Source organism: Sorex fumeus, unplaced genomic scaffold (assembly GCF_029834395.1).
Source record: "Sorex fumeus unplaced genomic scaffold, SorFum_2.1 ptg000047l, whole genome shotgun sequence".
NCBI classification, from domain to species: domain Eukaryota; kingdom Metazoa; phylum Chordata; class Mammalia; order Eulipotyphla; family Soricidae; genus Sorex; species Sorex fumeus.
The window spans coordinates 45759460-45767222 of record NW_026606104.1 but is presented as its reverse complement, the minus strand read 5'-3'; the positions used below and the strand labels follow the sequence as shown (position 1 = coordinate 45767222).

Genomic DNA, 7763 nt, shown 5'->3' with positions numbered 1-7763 from the left:
GTAAAGCACAGGTGGGTGTCACCTTGGGGCAGAGCAAGGACGGAGTCTGGCAGAGTATCAGGGAGTGTTCCAGGCCATGCTGTTACCTGGACTGCACAGGCCTCACCCCACTCCTGTGGGCACCATCACCACAGCAACCTAACTGACTCCATCCTTCACAGGCTGGGTGCCCAGTCCTCAGTGTGCAGCTGGAGGCCTCCTCGGCCTGGCCTGGACCCATCTCAGGCTCCCCCACTCCCTTCCTCTCAGCCACAGAGGCTGGGAGGTCTCCACAATCCCCTGGCCACAGGCCCTGTGCACATGCAGCCCCCCCAAGAGAGATGTCCACAGTTCCTGTTCACAGAAAAGCCCTGCCCTGCCCACTGGCTCTGGCCCCTGGAGAGGCTGTCCCAGCCCCCCAGAACCCCCACTCCCAGCCCTTCTCAGATTCCACACTGCTCCCCTCAGGCCTGTGGGTGCCAGGGCAGGACCCGGGGAGTTGCTGTCCATTCTGTGAGTCCTGTGGGAGGATGAGTAGAAGGTGGGCCAGAGGGAAGGGACTTGGGTTCCCACAGATGCGCCAGCTCAGTCTCAGCCCAAGTTTCAGTCCAAGTGGCCCGAGTGCACAGCTGACCACATCTATAGGGCACCCATTGTCAGGACAGCTGGACGTTGTCTATACAGTTGGTTCATGTGTGCATAGCTCACCTGAGTCAATGCAGCTGGACTCTGTCTGCACATCTGGCCCATGTCTGTTAGCAGGCCTGCATAGCCGGTACACACTTGGCCCATCTCTGCACAACAGGGTCACGGGTGCACAGATGGCCCATGTCTGCACAGTAGGTTCATGTCTACACAGCTGGCCCATGTCTGCACAACAGGTTCACGTCTGCACAGCTGGCCTGTGTCTGCACAGTAGGTTCGTGTCTGCATAGTTGGCCCATGTCTACACAGCTGGCCTGTGTCTGCACAGTAGGTTCACGGTTATACAACTGGTCCATGTCTGCACAGCTGGTCCATGTCTACAGCTGTGTCTACAGAGCTGGCCTGTGTCTGCATGGCTGGTTCACATCTACACAGCTGGCCCATGTCTGCACAGCTGGCTTGCATCTGCACATTCGATCTGAGTCTGGCCCACAGAGAGGATGCTGCGTCTCCAGCCTCACCAGCATCTGTCTCCCTGTAGTCTGGGTTCTTGGCTATATGGCACCAGGAGCCTCAGGGCAGCTGGGACCAGATGGGTGGGGCTCAGTTTCATGCCACTGGATGGGGTTTGCCTCACAGCTCCTCAGGGGGTTGGTTCTGAGGCAGAATAGGAGGGACGGGGACCTGTGTCCCCGATTGGAGTCCTGCTTCTGCAGATGTTGCTCTCATGGAAACTACAGAGTGTCACGGTCCCTGGGGGCCATTACCATGATGATGAGACACTTTGAGGGTCTGGGTGGTTGGGGTTGATTGGCTGATGGACTTGGTCTTCGTGGTCTCATCAGAACCCAGATGGGACCTCTGTGCCATACAACGGTGGAGAGGACACTGCCATCCCACTGCCACCAGGTGCACCTGGATGCAGGGGCAGGAGCTCCTGATGTCCCACCCACACCCTCATCTGTGAGCTGCTGTCAGCCATGTGCTAGGGGAGGCTCCCAGGCAGTGGCTCCAGGGAAGCCATGGGAACCTCCTCTGGGAGATGCACATCCAGAGACCTGGAGATCCGGGAGCAGCAAACTTGGGCTGCCACTCCCTCCCTGCATGCTCTCCTCCTCCAGTTTCTGCTTTAGAACTCAGCTTGGGGTCCCCTCCTTCAGGAAGCCTCCTGGATGCCTCCAGCCTACACCGGCCTCTTCCTTTCCCATACTCTCAGAGCAGGTGGGGTGGGAACATCCTTAGTGGTAGAATGCTGGACTCTGAGCCTGACCTGCCATCTGACATTGTGACCTAAGACAAATCACTTGACCTCTCTGGGCCTCCATCTCCTCCTTCTGGTGTGGGACCAGTAATAACAGGGCTGACTATCATGCTGCCACCTTTTCCTCCCTTGTGTATGGATAAGAACAGTGTCCAGCAAGGGCTCTGTTATTCCCTGGAGCAAATCAGCTCCGCTGCTTCCAGAAAGCTTCCTCTACCTGCTTCCTTAAGCTGCTATCCTGAGGACTGAACTGGGACATCAGGAATGTGAAAAAGATGTGGTGTCAGAGGGATTAGAAATGAATCTCCCCACAGTCCCTGGGGCAGTCAGGCTCAGGGAAGCCTGCAGAGCTCTGGGTCCTGGCTTGTGCTTTACTGTGGGGCCTGGTGCAAAGCAGCTTCACCCAGTGCTAGGCTGCGCCCCTGAGGCTGCTCCCGCTAATGCTGCTGCTGTTGCTGTGTCTCTGCATCTTGAAGAGTGGGCACCAGGCAAGAACAACACTCATGCACTGGCTGTCTCATGCAGAAAAGGAAGATTCTAGAGAGTGGTGTCCGGAACCTGCTGCTCAGACAGACCCTGGGGGATGGTGCCCTGGGGAGTCCCTCCATGGGGAAGACTAGGCCCAGTCAACAGTGCCCAAGGCCCAACAGTTACATAGACGAACAGAAGCTGCACCCTACAGGGATATTCAGGCTCAGTTCCCCAGCAGCAGCAATAGTATAGAGACCACCACAAATCAAGTCACATGAGTGAACAGTTTTGTTTCATACATAAAGGTTGTTTGCTATGATTGAATATTAGTATAGCAGGCAGGATGTTGCATTGCAGGAGTTATCGCTGAGCACAGAACCAGGAGTAAGTCCCAAGCACCACCTGGCATGGCCCCCAAACAAACAAACAAAATGTTGTCTTCAATGTGTCAGGGAGAGAAAGCAAGCAGTAGAACATGCATGAGGTCCCAAATCCTGTCGTGGTACCGTGTGGCCACTGAGCACTGCTAGAAGTAGATTGTATATAAAAATTTAAAAATAAGGTCGGACAGAAGGACTGGTCAATGGTTGTAAGCTTGCCACAAGAGTGTGTGGTAGGTGAAGGGATCAGTATAACAATAATAGACGGAAATGATCATTTTGGGCAGTGACTGAGTGTTGAAAGTAGATAAAGACACAAACCTGAAAGTAGATAAAGACACATACCTTTCCCAAAAGACGGGAGAGAGAGAGAGAGAGAGAGAGAGAGAGAGAGAGAGAGAGAGAGAGAGAGAGAGAGAGAGAGAGAGAATGGTGAGAGAGATAGAGGGAAAGGAAGAGAGAATGGTGAGAGAGAGAGAGGGAAAGGGAGAGAGAAAGAGAAAAGTGCCTGCCATAGAGGCAGGCAGGATGGGGCACAAAAGGGAAACTGGGGACATTGGTGGTGAGAAATTTACACTGGTGAATGACCAAATGTTGGAACATTATATGACTGAAACCCAATCATGAAACAACTTTGTGATTCAATAAAAAATAAAATAAAATAAAGCTGCTATGAACATTCAAAAAATAACACAAGTAATATTTAGAGAAAAAGAAACCCAAGTGACAAATGTTAAAAATAATAATAATAAGGCTGGAGATATAGTACAGGGGTTAAGGTACTTGCCTTATACATGCTCAACCTGGTTTGATCCCTGTCACTGGTCCCCTGGGAATGGCCAGGAGTAATCCCTGAGTGCAGAGCTAGGATCTGAGCACTGCTGAGAGTGGCCCCAAAACAAAACAACAGAAAAGAAGGCAACTTCTGGAGCTGCCCTAGATTTGGGCTGTGCCCCCATCTTCATTCTTCTCAGAACATAAGGGAACCATGTTGACTTTTCTTGAGCTCATTTCCTTGCTGGAAGTAGTCCACCCACCAACATCACGTGTCCGGGAAACCCTGTTCTGGACATCTGGGGTGTTGGATATGTTCTGGCCATGGGAAAGGGCAGCAGGGCAGAGGGGCTGGCCTTTACTAGAAAGCAAAAACTGGTCACAGAGCTTTTTGCTGAGATCTATGGATAAGCATCAGCAGAAGTGGCTTGTCTAATTGTTTTCCTCTACAGCTGCCCATTTAGTGGGGTGATCGGTGTTAACCTGGTAGACAAGGGGAACAGGAGGGCAAAAGCAGGAATGTGGCCCTGGCAGAAAGGAATCAGCTGATGGGGAATCAGGCCTAAGTGGTGTCCCATAGTCCAGGTGACCGAGGGAGGCCCTGCTGGATCTGTCACCAGGAGATCATTGTCCCCACAGCCTTTCCCGAATTTAATGGCCCACATTCCTGTAATATAATAAAGAAACACTGACACACTCACCTTTGTTCTAAAAGAGGAGAAGTACTTCTTCGGAATCCTGTGTTAGGAGACCCTGTCCATAATCTGGCGATACCCTGTCTTACTTGCCCATCCTTTCTGTTTCCCTCTGTAAAGCCTTTTACTGAACATGGCCATTTCTTCTCTCGTGCCTTTGCTGTGCCCGAGTTTCGGATCGCTAATTGCAGAGAGACCAGGTCCACACACAATAATGCAAAAACAAAGGAACTTTATTACTAGCCCAAGCCAGCACTAGCTCAAGCTAGGGCCCAAGTCTCATCCAATGCAGTGGAGTCTTGACAAGGACCCCAATTCCAAATCACAAGCAGTTTATATAGTAGGGTTCAGAGTTAAGAGGCAATTTATATGCTGGTCTGTTTTCAGCATTGTCCCTATTACAGTGGTGGTCAGTAATTAGGAAATGGTTAGTAATAGTTTCTAAGAAGGGTACAGTGACCCCTCATGACTGGCCAGACCCAACTGCCCAATTCCTTATCTCGGCAAATTACTCAACTGGGAGTCTACCAGAAACTGCAAGTCCTGCTTTGGGGAAACAGAAACTGAGGCCTAGCTGAGACTCAATGTTAGCTGCAGTTTGTCATGGCATCAGTTTCATCCTCACACCTTGCTTTCAATTTTGAGTGCTTGAGGATAAGAACCTGAATACCTGTGCTCGCTACAAGTCCATTTCAGCCCCACAACACCCCACAGAGCGGTGCACCCTACACAGCATTTTCCCAATTATAGGACCAGGACAACAAGAATAGAGGGCAGGGCTCCTTCCCAAGACCACTGAGTGTCCAGCAAGAGCCACGCTGGCTGAGCAGAAGGTCGATCTGGAGCAGAAGGACACCCCAGATCCCAGTGAAAGGGGCTGTGGGGTCTTCATGCAAGCACGTAGGCAAATGCTGCCTTTCCACCACCCCCTCATCTCAGAGAAGTTCCCCTCTCTCCTCGGGCATCCAAGCACCCATGCTAGGCTGTGTCATCCCGTCTCTGCAGCCACCATCTCTGCAGCTAGTCCCACACAGGCAGCCCCAGGGAAATGTCTGGGGCTCATCCTAGAGGAAGACTTGGGCCTTGATTCAAGGTGCCCTGATCTGAAGAAGCAGATAAGCAGGCTGGACTCCAGGCCCTCTCCAGTCCAGATCAGATGGCACTGGCAGCTGTGTGTGTGTGTGTGTGGGGGGGGGGGTTGGTCCTGGGGCTCAAGGTCCCCTTCAAGGGCAGAGATACTTTTCTGTTCTCTCTCTCTTTCTTTCTTTCTTTCTTTCTTTCTTTCTTTCTTTCTTTCTTTCTTTCTTTCTTTCTCTCTCTCTTTCTTTCTTCCTTTCTTTCTTTCTTTCTTTCTTTCTTTCTTTCTGCGTAACACCCAGTGATGCACAGGGATTACTTCTGGCTCTGCACTCAGGAATTACTCCTGGCGGTGCTCAGCAGACCATATGTGATGCTGGGAATCATACCCACGTCGGCCGCATGCAAGGCAAATGCCCTACCTGCTGTGCTATTGCTCCAGCCCCAATACTTCTGTTCTAATAGGCCTGACTGTGAGTCTCCTTAAGTCTGCTAAATGTGGGGGAGATGAGGCATTGGTTACAGGAACTTGATAAAATAAGGTGATAGCTCCCAAATCTTTCATTGCTCACCTAGACACCTCTCAGGGACATTGTCCCCCACTTCTCCCATCCTTGGGTCCTCCAGAGAGACCATCCTCCAGTCCCCCATCTCTGGAAGTCCCAACTGAGTCTGGGGGAACAGAAGGAATGGGTCTTCAAGCCTAGTCTCAGAGTAGCCCCGGGCTGGGTTAACCTTATAAAGAAAGAACTCCCCTCCCTCCTGCCCCCCATTTATCTGTCACATATCCACTGAAACAAACACAATCACTTACATATGCTGCACTTAAACAAAACCCAAGGTTCTAGAACAACTCCCAGGTTCAGAGAGATGTGGAGAAAGCTCACAGTGGGTCTGGGGCACAGGGGATGGGAAATGAAGGAATTCTGACCAAAGATCCCCCCTCCACCCCAAATTCCTACCTTGGAAGGAGACCTGGACCCCAGTATCTGTGAAGACCAGGACCAAAGGCTCTCCTAAATAAAATCAGGTGCTTTGAACGAGTCTTTCCTCATACCTAGAGGAACAGAGATCTCCTGAGTTCAGGACGTGCATTTTCTGGTTCAGCCCAGATGCAGGATGTGAGGAATTACCATGGGCTCCTTAGTGACAAATGTTTATTGCTTCAAAAGATTATTGAACACGAGCATTTTCTCTATGGAGTATAGACTGCTGGGTCAGACTTCATGGAAGTTGGCACTGCCCTGGGTAGGAGTGGGTGATAGTGTTGGTTGAGGAAGTAGGGGCTGAGGGCTCAAGTAGAGAAAGATAAGGAAACCCTAGCCAGAACCCCGTGTTGACTTCTTCCTCCAAGTATCCCTCTGCTTCAACTCTGAAAACAAGAATATCTTTCCTTTATTCCAAATAGCTGTAATGATTCAAGTTAATATTCAGGAAGTGGTCCTAGATTCCCAGGACGTCTGCTCCTTTCCATGTCACCCCTCCCCATCCTGGTGCATGAATATGAAGCTGGCTCCAGCACAGACTCAGAGAAGGCTGGACACCACACCTCCCCTCCTTCTTCCCTCCCTCTTCAGAGAGAAGCTCCAGTAAGAACAAAAGCCAGGAAAGGCATGTCAAAGACCATCAACTGCTCCCAGCTCTTCCTTAGACAACTACCGGAGCAACACACTCTCATCTAGATAGAAAGCACCACACGGGCAAGTAGGGAGAAACCCTATAAAAGCCAACTTGGAACTCACAACCATGGCATACCGTGGCCAGGACCAGAAAGTACAAAAGGTGATGGTGCAGCCCATCAACCTCATCTTCAGATACTTGCAAAATAGATCTCGAATTAAGGTGTGGCTTTATGAGCAAGTGAATATGCAGATAGAGGGCTGCAACATTGGCTTTGATGAGCATATGAACCTCATGTTAGATTATGCAGAAAAGATTCACTCAAAAAACAGAATCAAGAAAACAACTGGGTCGGATCATGCTAAAAGCAGATAATATCACTCTCCTCCAGAGTGTCTCCAACTAGAAACCATGGGTGAAGTGAGAAATTGTTGAGAAGGCGCTGCAGTTTGTTTTCTAGGTGTTTCTTTGGGGAAAGTAGTTTTAAAACATTTGTTCATATTGTTTGGATCACTGTTATGTTAATATTAGATGACAATAAACGCTCGCACTCACGTGTTGCCTGCATCTCCCCACTTGAGATGTGTACTTTCTTACTTTAACACTGAGATATGTACAGGGGCTCTCTCCTGTCTTTGAAGATTTGGAGAAGCTTAAATTATTTCTGGGATCTCTTCTCTCTGTTTCTCTGTCTCTCTTTGTCTCTCTTTCTCTCCTCCTCTCTCTCTCTACTCTCTCTCTACTCTCTCTCTCTCTCTACTCTCTCTCTCTCTCTCTCTCTCTCTCTCTCTCTCTCTCTCTACACACACACACTCTGGAGAAGCCCGTGGTCTTTATTTATTTATTTATTTTTGCTTTTTG

The 7763-nt window shown here is 50.1% G+C and overlaps 1 pseudogene; it reads left to right on the top strand.

The window, feature by feature from the left end:
* Nucleotides 1-7028: 7028 nt before the first annotated feature.
* On the top strand, nucleotides 7029-7442 carry LOC130031963 (small nuclear ribonucleoprotein E-like; annotated as a pseudogene).
* Nucleotides 7443-7763: the final 321 nt, after the last annotated feature.